The following is a 21,953-nucleotide window of genomic DNA, read 5'->3' as shown; positions in this document are numbered from 1 at the left end:
AAACTGTTGCTGTAATGTCGATCCATTTGGATAAAGCTGAAGAGGACATTGTTAAATTAAAGAAAGAGGAGCAGGCCCTTCTGGACAGGATGGAGGTGTTGGAGAACAATGCCAGAAGGTGTAACATTCACATTCTTAATGTACCAGAGGGTTCAGAAGGTTCTGATGTCAAACAGTTTGTCGTCCATTTGTTGAAGGACTCGGTATGTGTGGATCAATCCTTGGAGGAGCTGGCTATCGATATTCAAAGGGTCCATAGAGATCCATTCAGGCGGAACCTGCAAAGGTCCAAGCCTCGCAAAATACTTGTGAATTTCCACACTTATGCCCTTAAAGAGCAGATCCTCAATTTAGCTCTTAAACAGAAGTCTCTACCTGGTAAGGGGTTTTCTTTCCTAATCAGGTCTGATTTATCAAGGGTCACGCTGGAGAAGCAGTGGGAGTTTGGCAGGCGGCTGGACGCTTTTAGGAAGTTGGGTGATACTGCTCAACTTATGTTCCCGGCTGCATTAAAGGTGATGCACAATAATAAGATGTTTAACATCAGGTCGGTGCAAGCTGCTGATGAGCTCCTTCTAGATCTGGGCAATAAGACGTCAGATAAATAGGACATGGTCCCTTAAATACACAGGCTAAAGTATAACTAAAGCATGTAATGCTAACACATAAACGTAGATACACATATTCACTATTAATAAATATTTTTTTAAAAAATGATGATGATTTGAAATCTAAATCTATAAATCTATAAAAATACCTAAAATAATTTTTTTCTTCTTTTTGATATGCACATATTTAGTTGTTGTGGTATACTCAGGTCACTTTTGGTACGACATTTAACTCAGGTTTTGGGAGGAGTAGCGGGAGCTTGGGGTGGGGTGCCATCTACTGGACTTGATCCAGTAGATGCTTGGGGGGGGCATGGGTTTAGAGGGTAGGCTGGGGAGGGGGCAAAAATTCTACAAAAAAATTCCTCATTTGCCAATTTTGTATCTCAGTTTCCTACGTTGCTTCAATTTTCTTGTATGTTGTGCTGCCAAATTATATAGGGGTAGGTCAAGTGAAAGATGTCCCTTGTACTCAATTAATGTCGGGAGGTGTCTGGGTCAGTGCTTAGGGATAAATTGAAAATAATATCTTGGAACGTTTATGGCCTTCGTACTAAACCTAGGGCCAGAAAGTTGCTGCAGTATCTGTGAGACTCAGACGCACAGGTCATCATTCTCCAAGAGACGCATTTGATCCAGGCTGAAATTGACACGTTAGTTAAGGGGAACAAGTGGATTGACTTTGCAATTTCTACCTCTCAGTCTTTGTCCTCTAGAGGGGTATCGTTTATGTTTAAGAAATGTCTACAGGCTAAGGTGCTAGACTCTAAGGTGGACCCAGCTGGTAGATGGTTGGGTATTATGGCCTCAATCAAGACGATTCATCATCTTTGGAGGCAATTTTTTCCCATCTTTTGTCCTTTCCCGAGCCTGTAATATTTGCTGGCGATTTTAATATTGTGCTAGACCCGGCTTTGGATAAATCTCATAATAATCGGTCACGGATCCCTTCGAAATCAAGATCCTTCTTGTTAAATGCAATGAAGCAGTATGGGTATGTGGACATTTGGAGATTAAGGGCAGGCAAACAGCAGGGCGTCTCTTTCAGAAACTACTAATATCACCATCAGTCCAGAATAGATTTTATATTAATTAGTCAGAGGCTAGTAGACTTAGTTAGGGACATTAAATATCTTCCACCACATTTATCCGATCATTCGGTGGTAGCTCTAGAACTTATAACCCCTCTTACTGCATCGGTCAGGAGTTGGTATTTCGATCACTCGTTACTTTCTCACCCTGACGATGTCCTGTTTTTTAAGACCGAAGTGACACACTTTATAAAGGTAAATGTATGTTCGGCTGGTATTGGAGTAGTGTGGGACTCTCTTAAAGCTTTTTTGAGAGGCCTTATCACGGGTAAAATGGGCTATAGAAGGAGGGAATATAGAGAGGCCGTGACCTCGGTGGAGGCGAATATAGCTAAGATCCAGCTAGATATTGATGCTGACTCCTCCTCCTCAGACGCTGTTTTGACACCTCTGCGTGAAAGACTACTTTCTCTAAAGGGGCATTTAGCTTCGATTCTTAACCAGCGGATACAGGAAAGGTGGGAGGCCAGTAAACTTGCACACTTTCAATATGGAGAGGGTGCTGGGAAGTTATTGGCATGGAAAGCTAAAACGGATCAGGTCCGTAATAACATCGAGCTGATTAGTGTCAATGACCCCAGTTTCTTTGGATGTTGATATTAGATCAGCCTTCATAGAATTTTTCCAAACCATTTATTGCGAGGATAAGAATTTGAATTCTGATATTATTAAAGACTGGCTTAGTAAGGTCACTCTCCCGGTCCTTTCTGCGGATCAGAGTGAGATGTTGGATAGTGAAATCTCGGAGGAGGAAGTTAGGAAAGCCATTCAGAATGCTAAGAAGGGGAAGGCGTTGGGGCCAGACGGTCTACCTGCTGAAATTTATTGAGCTTTGGAGCAGGAACTTGTTTCTTTCTTGGTAGTGTTATTCAATCAGATCTTATTGGATGGCGTGCGTCCCCCTGAGTCATGGGACAGCGCACCTATAACGCTAATTCTGAAACCAGGGAAGCCGTCCACGGCATGTAGTTCATATAGATCAATTTCGGTCTTAAATGTAGACTACAAGATATTCGCGTCAATTCTTGCTAATAGATTGACTTTAGTCGCCCCCAATATATTGCACCCGGACCAGACGGGGTTTGTTAAGGGGCGGCAGCTCTACGAGCTAACCTTTGACTTAATAGGGGCTATAGATTTGGCAGTTTTGGAGTCCCTTCCCTTGGCGGTCCTTACGTGGGACGCCACCAAGGCCTTCGACAGGGTCAATTGGTTGTACCTGTCGGAGGCCTTGGCTAAGTTCAATGTGGGTGGAGGATTTCGCCGGGCAATTAGCCTTTTATACCAGAGCCCTTATGCTTGTGTCATTGTCAATGGTGTTCCATCTGAGCCCTTTAACATCTCGAGGGGAACACGGCAGGGCTGTCCGCTCTCCCCACTCTTGTTCGATCTATATGCTGAACCATTCGCCCAATCTTTGAGGGACAATGTTAATATCAAGGCGTTCGCGTATAAGGGTTGGGAGAGAAAGGTGGCCCTTTACGCCGACGATATTCTCATTTTTACCTCTGAGGCACACACAGCCCTTCCGGTAATATTCAAGCTGGCCTCGGAATTTGGGGATGTGTCAGGCTATGAGATCAATGCCTCAAAGACTGAGATGATGACCTGGTGCGTTGACCAGAGTTCACTTAGCCCTATTATCCGGCCGGGCAATAGGATGAGGTACTTGGGCCTTGATATAGTAGAGAACATTGACCAGATTGCCACAACAAATTTTTCTAAGGTTGCAAAGGACTGTCGTAAGTTATTACAGTCTTGGGCACATCTCCCTTTGTCATTACTGGGAAGGGTCAACCTGGTCAAAATGTCTATTCTGCCCAAGATTACTTTTTTATTTAATACTATCCCTTTATATTTTGATCCTTCTTTAATTAAAAAATTTCAAGCCGAAATTAACACCTTTATTTGGAATACACATCTCCCAAGAATTTCTTGGAAAAAGCTCAGGAGGCGCAGGGAAACGGGGGGGGGAGCTTGCTGCCCCGGACCTCCAGGTGTATGCCTGGGCGTTCCAGCTATCTCATGCCAGGATCTTATTAAAGAAACCATCTGAGCATGGAGTGGGGACTCTGTACTCTACTTTGCTTAAGGGAGAGGGAGTTAGCCACTCAAGGTTTCTTTTCAAATTTGGGGACCCCAAGTTTAAAAACAAAATTAAATTAAAGATCTTACTGGGAATGGCACGAATTTGGGCTCAGTTATCTAAGTCTATTAAAATAGGGTAGTATGGTAGCATGACACCTTTATGGGATCTTCCAGACAGCCCGGCTTGGTTGAAGAATACACTTGCAGTGTCTATTAGAGAAGCTGGGGTGGAGGTCTGGGGAGATTTATTTTCCGACGGGGTCTTGCTCTCCTGGGAGTGTCTGAGCAATAAGATCGGCCCAAACTTTGCCAGGCTTAAATTCCTGCAAATATCCAGCTGGTCCCGTTCTTATACTGCACTGCCCTCTCGAGGAAGTAAATTTCCCTTAGGAGGTTATAGCTACTTTATAACCCTTCTAGTTGACAAACTTCCCGCTAAGAAGGAGATTTCATCTTGGTATAATTTGATCTTGGAGGAAATGGATGGAGCTTTTCTGTTACCAGATGAGCTTTGGTCGCCACATGTGAACAATTCGAATCTTCAAGTCCTTTGGAGTACATCATGTAGAATGATGTGGGACATTGTTAAACCGGCCTGGTTACGCAGGAACCACCTTTTCACCATTCACAGGGCTTACTACTCTCCCCTTCGACTTTCCAAATTTACACAGGGGAACATGGTGGCTTGTCCAAAATGTGGTCTGGTGGCCGCCTCGGACATCCACATGTTCTTTGAGTGCCCTTGCCTCCACTCATTTTGGGAAGCCATAAGTAAGATTCTTTCATCATCTGTGGGTTCCAACATTGTCATGGACCTTTCCTTGGTAATTTTTGGTCTTCGAGAAGGGGTCCCCTTGTCAGTGAAGAAACTAATCTTCTATTCCATTCTCCTTGCTAGGAGGGAGATATGTAGGAAATGGAAGGACTCCCTACCTCCCTCTATTAAAGACTGGTACGCTTCGGCCTTGCAGGTCTCAAAGTTAGACCTGATTAGAGCAGGGAACCCAGCTAAAAGATCTTTCTGGCATCTTCTGAAGTGGGATCATTGAGAGACTGTTTCCCCCCCCCCCCCCAGGTCCAATGATTAAGCCATCAATTACCCCTTTGGGAATAGCTGTGCTCTGTTTGATGTTTGATGTTTGGTGGTTTTTATATAGCGCACGTACACTCCATGGAGCATCTTGGCGCTATTGACTTCATTGCAGAGTAGAGTGTTAGGAGGTTGTAACTGAGCTTTGAGTGTCCTTATACTAGGGTCTTGCATTTTGAGTCTGATAGTCCATAGATCCAGGTTTTTAGTAGTTTTTTAAAAAAACATTCTGATGGAGATGCTCTAAGATGAGCTGGAAGAGTATTCCAGGCTTTAGCGCCTAGGACTGCCAGAGATTTTCCACCTTTAGTGGCCAGTCGGAACTTGGGTATGGTCATTAGATTCGCCGTAGCAGACCTGAGTTCTCTATTTGGAAGGTATCTGTGAAATTTATTATACAGATATTTTGGTCCACACTTATGAAAACCTCTGTATGTGATCAGAAGGATTTTGAATAATATCCGTTTCTGGATGGGGAGCCAGTGCAGCATGTTCAGGGCAGCTGAAGCAGATGATTTTCTGGGCCATCTCAAAACCAGCCGGGCCGCCGCATTTTGGATCATCTGCAGTTTATGTAGGGTAGATTTTGCCACCCCTGCGTACAGACTGTTACAGTAATCAATTCTCGATGTTATGAGAGCAATTGCTACTGTGCGACGGGCGGCCAGTGGCAGGTAATCAAAGAACTTACGAAGGCCTTTGATTATGTTGAAACAGGCGCCAGCCACTTCTTTAGATTGCTGTTTGAAGGATAGCATGTCATCAAATTTTAACCTAGATTACGTGTTGCACTGATGGTATTAGGGGGGGCTTCCGCATCTGAGGGCCAGCAGGTGTGTGGGGAAAAGATGTTGTTTTTTCCGAAAGGCAGGATCTCTGTCTTAGCAGAGTTGCACTTAAGATGGTTGTTGTGCGTCCATCCAAAAGTCGCGGTTAGGCAGTCTTTCAGTATCTGTTCGGCTTTTTCTGTGTCCTCATCTAAAACCAGGACCAGTTGGGTATCGTCTGCATATGCAACTGTGGTTACATTGTAACCAGCAATTAGATTGATCAGGGGTGCCATATACAGATTGAACAAGGTAGGGCTCAAACTGGAGCCCTGAGGCACCCCTGACCTGATCTCCTTCTCCTCTGAGTAGAAGTGTCCCAATCTGATTATCTGTTTTCTATGGAGTAGAAAATTCTTAAACCATTTCAACACGGTGCCCCCTATGCCTGCCTCAGCTAGGCGATGTAATAAGATGGCATGGGACACCGTGTCGAATGCTGCGGATAAATCAAGGAGAATCAGGACTGCCTTCCTTCCCTGATCGAGTGCTGCTCTTATGGTTTCTGTTGTTGACAGAAGTGCTGTTTCTGTAGAGTGGTTAGCTCTAAAACCTGCCTGGTTTGGATGTAATATGTTGTTTGTCTCCAAGAAAGTTGAAAGTTGTTTATTGACCAGGGTTTCAGCACATTTACATAAGGCGGGGAGTTGTGAGATGGGTCTCAGGTTGGTTAGGACAGATGGATCATGTAACGTTTTTTTCTGTAGGGGTTTTACTATCGCCATCTTCCATGTGCTGGGAATTTCCCCCGACTGGAGTGAAGTGTTTACAGTGGCGTTAATCATGGGGTTGACCTCATCTTTAATTGCGTGGGCCAATGCAGGGGGGCAGGGGTCAAGTGGTGAGCCTGATTTAATTTTTGACATTGTGTGTGATATGTCGAGCAGGTCAGTTTTAGTGAAAGTATTCCATCTGGTTTTCTCTGAATTAGTTTCTGAAGCTAGGTTATCAGTGTTTACGATAATTTCAGGAAAATGTTTTGTAATGTTGACTATTTTTTGTTCAAAGTAGTCTGCGATCTCATTGCAGAAACTCTGTGATGGGGGTATTTCCTGAGACAGAAACCTTGGGTCTCGAAAACTTTTCACTACACGAAATAGTTCTTTTTGATTATTCTGAGATGTTTCTATTTTGTTTGTGAAATAGTTTATTTTGGTCTTTTTAATTTTTGCGTGATTGTTTCGTCTGGCTGTTTTAAAACTGTCCTGGTCATCCTTGTTATAGTGTTTGCTCCATATACGTTCGAGTTTGCGTACTGTACGTAATGTATCTTTAAGATCTTTCGTGTACCAGGGGGCTGAGGTTTTCCCTTGTTTAAGTTTGGATTTATTTGCTCCTCCCGAGATTATTTTTTCCCCTATGGTTCTCATCCATTTTTCGTAGCTAAGATTGTCAATAGTCACATTCTCAGTTATCAGAGGTTTATTTTCTTTAACCCATATGGGTAGATCCGGGTGTTCAATTATTTTTGTCCAACAAGGAGTTGGTTTCTGATGTCTGGGTCCGTTTGGTTGGGTTTTGTTAGTTTCCCTCGCCACGAGGTGAAATGGTATAAAATTATGGTCGGTCCACGTCTGGGGCAGAGGAGTGGATACTTTGATGGTATTAAGATTAGAACAGATGCAATCTAAGATATGGCCCGCTATGTGTGTGGGGTCTTTCGTAAGAATTTTTAGTCCTAGCACCTGCATGATATCTTTAAAACATTGTACATTTGGATCTGTCAAGTTATCAAGGTGAAGATTTATATCTCCCAGAAGTGTGAAGTTAGCTGCTTTGAGTGTCAAAGCCGTAATTACTTCACCCATGCTATCCAGGAAATAGTTCATTTGTCCTGGAGGGCGGTAGATTAATGCTCCAGAGAACATAAAGGAGTCATGGGCCTGTATATTAAAGGCTAGGCTTTCCGCTCCTTTAATATCATGTAGCTCCGAGATGCTATATGTGAGTGTCTCACGGTGTATGATAGCAATTCCCCCTCCTCTTTGTATAGGTCTGTCGAGTCTTTGTATCTTATAGCCAGGTGGTAATGCACATGTGATATCTGGGTTTGACCATTCTCTCAGCCATGTCTCCGTGATCATAAGGCAGTCCAGATTATTCTCTGAGAGCAGGTCATATATGTGCAGAGCATTTTTGCACATAGAACGTGCATTTATTAGACCACCTGTGATGGTTCTATATGTGATTTTGGGGGAGTTCTTAACATGGGGTTGTAATAAGTGTTTACACGTCGTACATACAATAGGTCCTAGCCATTTATCAACTTCTATGAAATGATTGCAGTTTTTGGCGGTGGTATTTAGGGACAGAAGTTTTTCTCTGGTTACCTGTTCGGATGGCATTTTGAGCAGGAACAGCAGCCCCCAGCCCGTCCTTAGCGCGGACGGGCGCAGACGGGCTGGACTTTGGCTCGACTTCGGCGCGCTTCCGGCCCGCTGATCGCGTCCGCTGCGCGGAGGGATTACCTTATGCTTTTATACATGAGCCTTGAAGTCTAGAGCGCTGGGGCAGTGACTACGCCCAATATGTCCGCCAAAATGCTGCCTCTCACTCAGCACCTTAGTCGGCTGGGTGTGGGGCGATTCTACCGTGTTTGGCTGTCTCTTCACAGCGGTTATCTAAGGACAGTGTTCCTTTTTAAAATACAAACACTTTGCGGCGCAAATTAAAATTTTAAGGTAAAACAAACAGTTGTAGGCAAAACGCTTTACAGCTCAATTCTTCCGCCTCAGGGGAATGAAAATGCAATGGGTCTCGTGAGCAGAATCTAATCTCAGCTTTTATACACGAGCCTTGAAGTCTAGAGCGCTGGGGCAGTGACTACGCCCAATATGTCCGCCAAAATGCTGCCTCTCACTCAGCACCTTAGTCGGCTGGGTGTGGGGCGATTCTACCGTGTTTGGCTGTCTCTTCACAGCGGTTATCTAAGGACAGTGTTCCTTTTTAAAATACAAACACTTTGCGGCGCAAATTAAAATTTTAAGGTAAAACAAACAGTTGTAGGCAAAACGCTTTACAGCTCAATTCTAACCCCCGGCTTCCGCCTCAGGGGAATGAAAATGCAATGGGTCTCTGATGCTTTTATTAGTATCCTGGCTGTATTCTGGCAACCTCCACAAGGTTTTATTTTAGCAATCATCGTTGGTTGAAGCATCATTGCTGAGGGATGAGGTCTACGTTCCATATCTATCCCTACCAGTTTAAAGAAATCTGAGGCAACATGTTGCTTGTTAGCCTATTGATTGCACATTTAGAACCTAGGTGGCAAATGAGGGCACAAAAAAAAACCATATCACTCTGTATATAAGTATTTATTTGTATTATAGATATGTGTATTACTTTGTATAAACATGTAGAATAATTATGTTTAAAATAAATAAATACATAAATGAAGTTTTAAATACAACACTTGAAAACCAGAGTTTATCTAATGCATCTTTAATCTACATATACTTTCCTACTTTATGCATCTATATACCTTACATGTACTTGGATCTATATATTTATTCCTTTTCTCCTAAAAAAGCATTCAATACAATACCCTATTGCTCACCCTATACCTCTCTCAATATATCCTCTACCTCAACTCTCTGTCTCACCTCAAACCTCTATCTACTATTTCCAATGCACTACCCCATTTCTCACCCTACACCTCTATCAATATCTTTAATCTACTATACTTCCTTCCTTTATGCATCTATATACTTTCCATGTACTTCTGGATCTATATATTTATCACCTTCATCTAATTCAGCATATCTTATCACTATCCTATTCTCACCCTATACCTCTCTCAATATATCTTCTACCTCAACTCTCTGACACATCTCAAACCTCTTTCTACTACTCTTTCCAAGGCACAACCCTTTCACTCACCCTATACTTCTATCAATATATCCTATTATATTTCTAGACTCTCCACTACTCTACCCTTCTTTGCATCATCTGACACCTGTTTACTATACTGATCCCCCAAAACAAGCCTTTTTAAACTTTACCCTCTGACTCTTCCCCTCCACATCCCTTTTTACTCATCCCAAGCCTCCTCCTACTGCTATGACCTCCAAAACAAGCAAAAATAAAGAAATACAATCTAAATCCTTTCACCCTTCTATCCCTCTACTATCCTTTCAATCAAAATAATAGACTAACATGTCCACTTCTCAAATTTCATATTTCACTATACAAATTCACCACTAATCCTCTATGGGTGCCAGAGTAGTCTGCTACTCACCGAAAAAACAATTCAACACCTCATCAGGGGTAGCAAGCACTATATAAATGCAAACCTATTTCCCTCCCCTATCCCTTACCCTTCTCAATCCAAATAACTGACTAACATATCCAACACCCCATCAGGGCTAGCAAGCGCTTTATAAATGCAAATCTTTCCCCTCTTCTATCCCTCCACTACTCTACTCAGTCAAAATAACTGACTAACATATTCACCACTCAAATTACCTTCATATTTCACTATACTAATTCAACACTAATCCTTTATGGGTTCCAGAGTAGCATGCTACTCGCCAAAAAAGCACTTCAACACCCCATCAGGGGCAACATGCACTAAATAAATGCAAACCTTTTTCCCTCTAGTATCCATCTGCTATCCTTCTCAATCCAAATAACTGACTAATATCCACCACTCAAATTACTTTTATATTTCACTGTACTAATTCACAACTAATCCTTTATGGGTACCAGAGTAGCGTGCTACTCGCCAAAAAGTGCCTCAACACCCCATCAGGGGTATCAAGTGCTATATAAATGCAAACCTTTTCCCCTCTTCTACCCCTTGGCACTCCTTTTGTACCCAAATAACTGACTAACCTATACACCACTCAAATTACTTTCATACTTCATATACTAATTCAACACTGATCCTTTATGGGTTCTGTATGAATGCGTGCTAATCGACAAAAAGTGCTTCGACACCTCATCAAGGGTAGTAAGCGCTATCTAAATAAGATTACAATACAATAGAATAATAATTAGGTTTGACCATATCATTGATAATTCTTCCCCTCCTCATAATGGTATTTCCAATAGGAAGGAAAAGAGGTTTGAAAGTGGATTGTGACTTCTCCAAATTACTACATTCAATAGAACTTTTAACTAAATTCTTTACACTCTTATTCAACTCTGGATACCAATATATCACTCTCAATCTACTCATCCGTTTCAAAATACCCAGATGCCCCTCATAGCAAATATCAATATTTTTTTCCAAAGAGTAGCACGCAGACTAATCCTACCATTTCTGAACAACATGTTGTTCTCCATGTGTTTTTCTTCTTATATTTCCCAAAAACCTTTAGGCTTCTTGATCAAATTCTTTTTGAGTGACGAGCCATTCCTGAAATAATCAAAATTGTTTGATAATACACTGTCATAAAAAAAGTCTTCGGTCCATACTTTCTCCTCAATTCCAGAACATTCCATCTCAAGTAAAGTAGCCACACAATAATCCTGCCATTCCTCTGTGACATATAACACTTCCGTGATCCGACGTCATTGACCAGCCGAGATTCACAGATGGCCACACCCTTGTATTGACCTACTCATGTTAAAAACGATCTACCTGTCAAGACGTGCGTCAGCATGACATCTGCAGCTAGACCAATAGGAGACCGGAAAGAAGTGATGCGATCAGCTGACTCTCAAATAAGATGGGATATAACTGACCAGGATGAGGAGAGGAGGTGTGTAAAGGAAGAAAGCGACGGTGAATCAGAGACAGAGGACGAGAAAGAGAAAAAATGGAGCAGGAAGGCTGAGGCAGACGGGAGCTCTCCGTTCTAACCAGGAGGCTGCAGCGTACTCCTCGAGGGTGGAAGGGTTTCCAGGTGACTACACCCACCAGCCCGGGAGAGGCTAAGGACGCTGAAACGACCCCTGCTACAACCCCGGAGGACTGTGGCTTCAGGCAAGTGCCATTTTCTGGTACTTCTCTCTCAAGCAGGGGTGACAGGGAAGGCCACAGGGCACTCTTTTGAGGGGTAATCCTGAACTTCCTCAGGACTAAGAATAGTGCACTCTCTGGCACCAGAGCACAAAGTGTTACACTTTAGGGCATAAAACATACCAGTGTGTGAAGGGAAAAACAGAGCGAGCACAGACATTGACCTGATGTCCTCTTCTTTATGCAGAGGGACGAGTGATCCAAATAGAGACGAAGAGTGTCTTGAGAAGCCCTAAGCTGAAAACAAGAAGAGTGCGAAAACCAGAAGCAAACAGTTTCGCCCGACGTTATGCGGACCTGTTTTTTTTTTTGTTAAACAAACATCATAAATAAACCTTCTATCCACAAAGAACCTTTCTTTTCTTTGCTTCATCACAACTTCATAGCCTTAAAGAAATACCCGCAAACCTTGGAAAAGTATTGCTGAGACCCTTGTTAGATAACACTTTAGTAAAGGGCTTGTGATCACAACTCACAATAATATGACCGATTTATATGAATTGTCTAAAGCAATCTAATGTCCAAATACGAGCTAAAGCCTCCTATTCTTTTACAGAAAATTACTCTTCAGCTAGGGTTAAAGAACAGGAGGCAAAAGCTATAACAGCCTTTTCACCAAATATGTTCATTTGTGTCAAAACTGCTCCCAAACCCCTGTTGCTTCCATGAGTTGTGATATTACTTTTAGAATTCATATTAAAGCCTTGCAAAAAAGGAGCACAACATATATATTTTTTTAACAACTTAAAGGATTGATCACTTTCGTCATCCCAAACAAGGTTACAATTTATTTTAGCAACTTCTGAATAGGATATGATACTTTAGCAAAATTTGCTACTAATTTCTGCGTAACATTGTTCAAGGCTTAAATAGGATCCACCATCATCCTTGTTCAGTGGTTGGGAAAATCAGGTAAAGCTTCCGCCAGTTCTTCTGTTGGTTGTATATCTCTTACAGTAACTTAATGTCCCAAATAAGTTATTTGTCTTGTGCAAATGTACTCTTCTTATATTCAGCTGTCAGACTTTTATGTTGTTAAATGCCTAAATAGTGTGGAAGTTTGTCATCAAGTTCCATTTTTGTTTTCCCCTTTATGAGGATATCATCCTGGAATAACACATTCTCTATTCCTTTAAGGATAGGGTGCCTAAGCCTCTGAAACATAACAGCAGCAGACGCCAACATGAAAAGACCCCTCTCCCAAACTGAAAACAACCCACAAGAGGAATACAAATGGTAACGATTCTACTTCCTGAGTGTAATGGCACTTTTTTTTCCCAATTATTTTATTGAGAGTTCAAATAAGACAGATAGGAAAAACAAGACACGCTTGAAATCAAATTAATACAGTACGAGGCATAAAAAATATAAGAGACATTTACATAATTTATCATTTCAGAACTTGAATTATAAAGTGCAGAGTACGTTAGAAAGCAATCTAACAGGCTGACAATAATATTCAGGAGACTTGGATAGAATTAATACAGTGCGAAACATTTAAATACAATAAGCATCTTCGCAGTTATCATTTCATAGCTTGATTGTAAAGTGCGGCGTGCGTAAACAAGACAATCTAGCAGACTAATAAGAGTTTCAGGGAATTGTGGGTCGGGTTGGATCATAGCAGAGAAATTAAGAGTCAAACACACTCCAGTATTTGTCATATTTTTTGAGAGCCCCTGATCTTAAAGCATATTTTCTTTCCCTACCCTGGATTCGAAGTAATTTTGCCTTGCATGCCTGAAAGGTTGGTACAAGGCCTGTTTTCCAGGACTGTAATATAAGGGATTTAGCTATTAAAGAGGCTATGAAAAGGGACTCATCATGTGGGGTGTGACTAGGGGAACAGCCTAAAATGGGGATTAGGTCATCGAATACTATATTGGTTTTGAGCTCGAATGAGAGATATTTTTCTATTTCCTTCCAAAATACCTGGATTTTTGAACACTCCCAGACAATGTGTTTCCAAGTGCCTTTCTCTTCGCACCGGAAGCATTTATCGGCTCCTTGGGGGAAAATATTATGTAAAAAGGAGGGGGTTCTGTATATTAACCATTTATTATAGAATTGCATACGTTTAAAATTTGCTCCTCGGAATATGGTTTTGTTAAATTTATTTATTTTATCCCATACCTGTTGGTTAATTACAATATCTTCCCTCTTTTTCCATCTCTCAATAATCTTGCTGGAGGAGTCCTGCTCTTTACTCTCTTTTAATATTTTAATCCAGATACTCATTTTCTTTTGTATTTTATTATTGAGAGTAGTAGAAATATTTTCTTTATTAAATAAATTTCCTATATGAAGCTCTCTAAGTTTAGGATTTAGCATGATGAAGGACCAGTTCAAATTTGTATGAGAATGATTTATCTGGCTGGAAATGTCATCCCAAGATTTCCACCTATTTCCCGACAGGAAGTCCTCAATTTTCTCAAAGCTATTTTCCTTCCAGAGAGTTAATGTATTTTTGTCCATAAAGTCAGCATCACCCGAGCTAAAATTTATTAAATTTGTCTTATTACTTAAGTTAGGTAAGTCATAAAATTTAAAAAACGGAGTTTTCAGCTTAAAAATCCACTGTAAGGTCTTATAGCGTACTTTCTTTGGATCTTTCGTGCTTCTGACCGGATCGGAAATTTTTAATTCTAACAACATCTTCTTCATAAAAAAATTGTCTGCCTTGTGAGGATTTTAAAAGAAAAACCTATAACTATAATGTGCAAAAGACGCAAAATAGTATTCTCTGATATTTGGAAGGGACAGCCCTCCTTGTATGGATGGTAGATATAAAGTGCTCAGTGCAAGTCTGGCGGATTTTTTTGCCCATAAAAAAGAGACCAATGCATCTACTTTTTTAAAATAGGAGGCCTGAATTGCGCAGGGTACTGCGCTAAAAAGGAAATTAAAAAGAGGTAGCACCGACATACGAACTAGTGCTGCCTGTCCCATAAGAGAGAAGGGTAGCAAATTCCAGCGGTCTAAGAGTGAGCCCACCTTTTTTAATAGGGTTAGAAAATTAAGTGAAAAAAGGTCGTCCAGACTATCCGATATAAATATTCCAAGGTATCTCTTTGGATCCGTATTGTATGTCCGCCTGAATTCTGGTACTAAAGTGTCTACAGTGCAGTTGGCTAAAATAATTTCAGTTTTGTTAACATTAATTTTATAACACCCTAGTTTTTGAAAGTCAGAGAAGATTTTTAAAATCTTCAGTTGACTTGTGGGTTTAGAGTCCAAAAAAAGGGCAATATCGTCCGCATATAATTTTATATTTGTCATTCCTGCTATTGGGGCAGTCTCGGTCTTGATATTCCTAATAGCAATCGCCAGAGGTTCAATAAATAGTGCAAATAAAATTGGCGACAAGGGACATCCTTGTAGCGTGCCTCTAGTAACCTGGCAGGACCCAATATTAGTATTATTGACGATAATCTGTGCCCTAGAATTCATATAGAGTTGTTGTAAAAGAGAGATAAAAACATTCGGGAAATTAAAACTATGCAAAATTGCAAACAGGCAGTCCCAAGACACTGGATCGAAGGCTTTCTCCGCATCTAAAAAACAAATTTGAGCCTTCACCTTGTTAATTTTAAAATAATTTAGTGCCTCCAATCAAAATGTAGTGTTGGAATGGAGATGCCTGCCTGGAATAAAACCGCACTGATCGTGGGCTACCAGTAATCCTACTATTTTATTTAATCGGTTTGCTAAAAGTTTAGTAAAAATTTTATAGTCTGAATTCAGGAGACTTATCGGTCGGTACGAATTTATATTTTCCTTGTCCTTTCCTTTTTTTAAAATACTAACCACCACCGCTGTGTGAAAAGAATCCGGTGGGGGACCTCCTTGAAGTAGATAATTAACTAATATCAAAAGTTCTTTGCGCAGAGTTCCTCCAAATTAAAAAAAAAATTCAATCGGAAGGCCATCATCGCCATTGGCCTTACCGTTGGGGAAGGACTCTATCACTTCATCTAGTTCTAATAATGTGAAATCCTGTATGAGGTAATTCTTACCCTCAGCGTCTAGTTTAGGTATTTCAAGTGGCTGTAGGAATTCCATAATAGAGTCGGTGTAGCCCCCACAATCGCTTGATATACCCCCTCGTAATGTTTCAAAAACAACTCACCGATGGAAGTGGTGGTCTTAGCTTGTACTTTAGTAATGGGGTCTGTTAATTGGTCTATTCTATTACGGACCTGCTTTTCTTTGGTTTGCCAGGCCAAGAGCTTTCCTGTATATTCGCTCTCCTCGTATATCTTTTGGGCATAAAGCTTACTATTTGTCTCACCCAGGTCGTAATAAAAATCCTTCATCTTGCGCTTTGCCTCAGAGAGTTTATGCCCAGAGATCATAGATCTGACCCTATAGTGCTCTTGGGTTGCCTGGGAGAGTTCAGTTTGGAGTTTAGTTTTCTCCTCCTTTCTTGCCTTCTGCTTAGGTATTTCTTTAGATGTAATTATCCCCCGCAGAGTGCATCCCAGGTTGTATTTAAAGGGGCTGTACCTCTGTTTTGTGCAAAAAATTGCTCTATCTTTTCTTCAATATCTGTGCACCATTGCTGATCTAGGAGGTTAAGTTTGTTGAAAAACCATCTTCTTGGTGGCCTTGCTTCATGAGCCCCTAGATTAACCTCCATGCAGAGTGCTACGTGGTCTGAAAAAGCGTTAGGTAGATGGGCATAGTTGTACTGCTCTAGATCATGGGATGATAGAAAAAAATCTAGCCTTGATGCGGAATTATATTTTGCTGAGTGGCATGTATATTCACGCTTAATGGGATTTAAAATTCGCCAGTGATCGATAACATCAAGGTCTGTTTTACAACTTTGGACGGCCAGGGCAACTTGGGGTTTGTTCTGTCGGCGATCTTTCTTGGAGGAGTCCAATCGGGAGTTTTGTAATAAATTAAAGTCTCCCCCCCCCCCAGATTATTGGCCCAGAGAGACCTGTTATTTCCTGCTTTAACTGTACAATTGGTAGAGGGTCGTCCAAAATTGGTGCATAAATTGTGGCAAGAATGACATTTACATTGTTTAATTTACCATGTGCAACTGCCCATCTACCTCTGGGGTCTATAAACGTCCCTTCCAGAAGGAAACCTACATGTCTGCCTATTAATATAGAAACTCCTCTCTGAGCCACCCCAGCAGTAGCAGATATCTTGTGGCCTGTCCAGCTTTTGAAGAGTTTATATGACTCAGCCTGATCTTTATGGTGCGTTTCTTGCAAATAGATGACGTCTGGAATGAGTTTTTTTAGGCAGCACTCAATAGTGTAATGGCACTTGATGGTACTCTGAAATTCAGCTGATGGTAGAAAAACATTTAATATCCTGCGTAACAGCCAGAAGTTAATTTATCTTAGGTAGAGGAAATCTGTCAAACAAATGTTCTTGTTAAGGTCTCTAAAGTCCACACAAATCCTTACCTTTCCATTGGCACAGTGAGCAACAACCAAAGGAACCAACTATTCAATACGCTCTACAGGTTCAACTACACCAGCCTCTAGAAGTTTTTCCAATTCTATTAATATTTCATCTCTAATAGATATGGGAATCTGTCTGAATTTGTGTACACAAGGAATAGCATTATTCGTAAGGATAATCCTATTTTTGAATCCTTTCTGCTCCCCCAATTTACCTGAAAATAGGCCGAGAAGCAAACATAATATATTTGCCCCCACATCTTCTTTAAAAGCCATCTCAGGCTGTGGACTGTTGGGGTCTAATTTCATTACTAAATCACCATGATCGATCCACCCTAAAACGTAAAGACATTTCAGAGAAACCTACATCTTGCAAAACGCTTCTCCATATTTGAATTGGAACAGCTAATGAAATATAGAAATATCAATGGGCTCCCCATTAAACTTTCTGGCCTGATATCTGACTTCTCTAAACTTCTTCCCAATATCTCAACAATGTTTGTCCCATATATCTTTATTAAAAACATTTGTAAGGTAACTCTGAATCAGCAACAATATTGATTTCAATGGGAAACATCCTTCACAACGCAACTTTGACCACGCAGTATTTTTACATCGCAACTTTTACAACGCAAACCATTACAACGCATTGCGCTGGGGGGCGATCTAGGATAGGGAATAGGTTTAATTTACTATCCAACACCTTCCCTAGTGTCCACGGGGACTGGAGTTGAAATAGTAAATTAAACTATTCACTATCCAGCACCCAAAAGCGCTATGCGTTGTAATGGTATGCGTTGTAAAAACTGCGATGTAAAAGCATGCGATGTAAAAGCATGCGTTGTAATGTCATACATCCGATTTCAATACATCCTATAATTAGATCACAAACAGATGTCCTCCTCTTTAAACCATCAACATTCTTTGAACCTTCAGCATTCAAAACATCTACACTCAAATCAAAGCACGCTTTATTCGGTTCTTTACATTAAAACCATAAAAGCAAAATACAGCAGCAGTACCCTATAAATGTACAAGCATAACCAGTAAACCACACCATAAAATACATATTTATAAAAACAAATAAATATCCAGGCTCATAAAAACCCATCAATAATAAAATCAATCACAGGTTTTCCATAATCTAATGGCGCCTTTCAAAAAACATACCACATTAAAAACGACTTCTTCGAGGAGGAGCTTCGCGGGCATCCAAGATGGTCGCGTGATTGAGGAGCTCCCGAGACCCGCGCCGCCCTTCGCATCTATCCTTTCTAAATCCTGATTTTACTGATGGGCTTTTGAAGACAGACTCTGGCTGACTTCAACATTCTTCGAAAAATCGTATTCGGACGCTTGGGTCCATTTTTACATCGTCTGGAACTTTCTCGGCCCGCCCCGAGGCGACACCGGGGGCTCAGTTGATTTGCTGGCCGGGGAGTAGTTGAACAACATCGGCCGTAGGGGTTTCTCCCCCTGGACGGCCTATGTCTAACTTTCGGTTTCACTTCCTACTCCCGGCGCGGATTGACTGGACTGCGGCTCAGATTGACTCCTGCTCCAGCCTGGTTTCGCAGCACTGTTTCCAGCCATCCCATTTGGCCACCGTGTCCTCAACGTTGTTGACATTTGCGCCCATTTGGTCCAGTTTCGTGGCTTTTTGGCCTCATCCCGTTCGGCCATTTTCACCAGGTCGCGCTGGCCCCTCCGGGGTCCCTATTCCAATATGGCCGCTAGACACGAGCCGGAGAAACGTAAGACCAAGGCACCGCTTCGTGGGGGCCCATCCCAGACGAATATTATGGATCATTATTCTCAACTAAAGGGATCCCCCGGCAGTGCTAGCCGTTCGCCTGACGATCCTAAGGCTGTATCTGCCACAACAGAAGTATCGTTGCAGGATGTCATGGGCGCCATCACTGGCCTTAAGACCTCCATGGGACAGCAATATGAGGCGCCTGCCTCCAAGATAGACACGGTGGCTGTGGATGTTACGTTAATCAGAGCTGACTTGGCGAAGACCAATGAGAGGGTTAAGGAGTTAAATTTGAAGACTTCCAGTCTGACTACTGATGTTACAGAAATCCAAACGGAGATCGGGAACCTGCGTTCCTCTCGTGACATGATGGCACGTCGTCTGGAGGATTACGAGAATCTGTCCCGTCGCAATGACGTGCGCATTATTGGCGTTCCTGAGACTTCCGAGCCCTCTGCTACTGACCTCCTAGTGGAAGATCTGGTCTCGAACCATCTTGCTCCCCCCGGGCTTACCAAATTCTTTGCGGTTGAGTGAGCTCACAGGGTTCCGGGAGGGAAGGCTCAGCCCGGGGCCCCCCCGAGACCCATTGTTGCCAGATTGTTCCACTTCAGGGACAGGGACGCTATCCTGCAAGCTTCCCGGGACAAAGGCCCGGTGAAGTTCGAAAATTCTACTGTGAACTTCTATCCCGACTTTACTCCATTTGTTCAACGGCAGAGGATGGGGTTTCAGGGAGTCAAGAGACGGTTGCGGGACCTGGGATTCAAGTATGCCATGCTGTTTCCGGCCAGACTTCGTGTGGAACATGGTGAACGAACGTTTTTCTTTGATCGCCCGGACAGTGTCAGTGACTGGCTTGACTCTTTGCCCAAAAGGGATGATCGAACTGAGCACCCCGGCGGTGCTGAAGGTGGCTTGTCGGAGCAGGAATGATGCTGTGGATCCTGGCATCTGAACTTCTCTACTTTCTCGGCTGAGTCTGGACTTTGGTTCTTTTGTTTTATTCTATTGCTTGGGCCTGAGGGTGGCGGGGGTTACTGGGGACTCTTTCTCCTCCTGGGTTCTTTGTGTAGTGTAGTTTCACTATGGGGCGACAGGCACACTGCAAGTTGGGGGGGCTTCTGAGTCGTACGCAGGGGTGCAGGGTGGGGGGCGTTGAAACGGGTTTGCATTGGGGGGTGGTGGGGGGGACTGTGTGTGTTTTTTTCTTGTCACAAGGCTTCATATTGATTTTTCTTTCTGCTCGTGTCCTTTGGGTTCGTGTGTGGGGTGCCCTGCTTCATTCTCGGGGATTGGGGGTGGTGAGTTGCGACTGTTGTCCTGGAATGTTAATGGGTTGGGAGACAGAATAAAGCGGGGGGTGGTCTTGCATTTCCTCAGACGCCATTCTCCCGATGTTGTTCTCCTACAGGAGACACATCTGATTGGTAACGTCTGTCAAGCCTTGAATAGGCGTGGTTATCGCTTAGTCGCTCACTCTGGTTTCACTTCTGGCTCCCGGGGGGTGGGCATTCTCATCCGGTCATCTCTCCCTTTCGAGATCGATGAGGTGATACTTGATGATAGAGGGCGCTACGCTGCCCTCACGGGTAGATGGGAGGGGAAGACTCTCTCCAGTCTCTCGATCTATGTCCCTCCGGGCCTACAGGCCCCTACTTATGCTGATCTGGGTAAGGTTATGCTAGGGTTACCCGAGGGTCTTCTTATCCTTGGTGGGGACTTTAACTCCGTTGTCTCTGGTACTGCTGACCGTTTTCCCTCCCGGGAGTTGGTCAGAACTCAGATGTGGCTTAGTGATCTGCTGGAGACTTTTGGATTCATTGATAGCTGGAGACTGATGCATCACACACAGCTTCAGTACACCTTCCACTCCGGGGCGCATGGTAGTCTCTCCAGGCTAGATTATTTCCTGATGCCATCAGCCCAATCTTCCCTCATTGATGAGGTTCGTCATCTTCTCTGGGGTATATCGGACCATTCTCCTTTGTGGCTTCGGTTTCGGGTTGGAGTTGGCAGTGCGGGTAGGATGGCCCCCATTAACCCTTGATATTTCTGTAATCCTAGGACGCGTTCTGAACTTGTGAAAGCTATTGACCACTACTTTAATGACATTGTGGGGTCTGTTTCTTCTTCTGTTTCGCTGTGGGAGGCTTTCAAGACGGTTATCCGTGGGCAGTCACTGTCACTTATTGCTGCTGCAAAGAAGGCTAAAAATGAGGAAATTGTGCGAATTGAAACTGATATCACTGCACTTGAGAATGATCTCGGTTCTGGAGTGACACGTTTGGCATCGCATTCCCTCAGTTTGACGCAGGCTGATTTACAAAGCCCTCGTTACCGGTGCGGCTAAGGTGATGTATAGTGAGCAACAGGGCCGGCTGTATGACTTGGGGGACAAGGCTGGTAAATTGATTGCGTGGCTGGATAAGAAAGAGAGAGAGAATCGTGTTGTCCCTGTGATTGAGAGGCTGGATGGTGAGCGTGTTACTGAGCCTGTTGGGATCGTTGATTGCTTTGTTGACCACTTTCAAACTGTGTATGCCTCGGTCTCTATCAGAGACGAGGATGATTCCCGGTTACTTCTTCGGGACATTGCGTTGCCCTGTCTTTCAGAGGACGACAGAGACCTCATGGACGCGCCCATTACGGTAGACGAGATCGCGGGTGCTATCCGTTCCCTCCGCTCTGGCAAAGCAATGGGCCCCAATGGCTTACCCATCGAATTGTATAAGCTACGACCCGACACCGTGGCACCCTATTTAAAGGGGATGTTCCTGGAGGCTTTGGACTCTGGTTCCTTGCCCGCGGATCAGCGGCTTGCTACCATTGTGGTTCTCCACAAGGAGGGTAAGCCTCATGATCGCTGTGCCTCGTATAGACCCATTTCATTGCTTAACGCCGAACCCAAAATTCTTGCCAAACTGTTGGCTAATCGCTTGGTTACGGTGATCGGGGACTTGGTCCATCCAGATCAGTCCGGTTTCATTCCTCATCGTAACACCGCCCTTAATCTGCGGAGACTCCATGGAGTTCTCGCTAGGGCTGCGACTCTCACTGAGTCGGCCATTTTAGTTTCCCTTGACGCTACGATGGCTTTCG

At 42.9% G+C, this 21,953-nt stretch overlaps 1 long non-coding RNA gene across 3 annotated transcripts in view; it reads left to right on the top strand.

The window, feature by feature from the left end:
* The window catches only part of LOC144763224 (uncharacterized), a 497,352-nt gene that overhangs the window by 72,046 nt on the left and 403,353 nt on the right, over positions 1 to 21,953 (top strand). The window contains exon 2 of one of the 3 annotated variants that reach the window (XR_013596194.1): positions 12,807 to 12,905. The exons of the other annotated variants lie outside the window; for them this stretch is intronic. This is a non-coding gene — a long non-coding RNA (uncharacterized LOC144763224). The remainder of the gene's footprint in view (positions 1 to 12,806; positions 12,906 to 21,953) is intronic. 3 annotated transcript variants of the gene reach the window in all.

The sequence above is a fragment of the Lissotriton helveticus genome, chromosome 6 (genome assembly GCF_964261635.1).
Source record: "Lissotriton helveticus chromosome 6, aLisHel1.1, whole genome shotgun sequence".
Classification (NCBI taxonomy): Eukaryota; Metazoa; Chordata; class Amphibia; order Caudata; family Salamandridae; genus Lissotriton; species Lissotriton helveticus.
The sequence above is the reverse complement of the archived record's forward strand: the minus strand, read 5'-3'. Positions and strand labels throughout refer to the sequence as shown.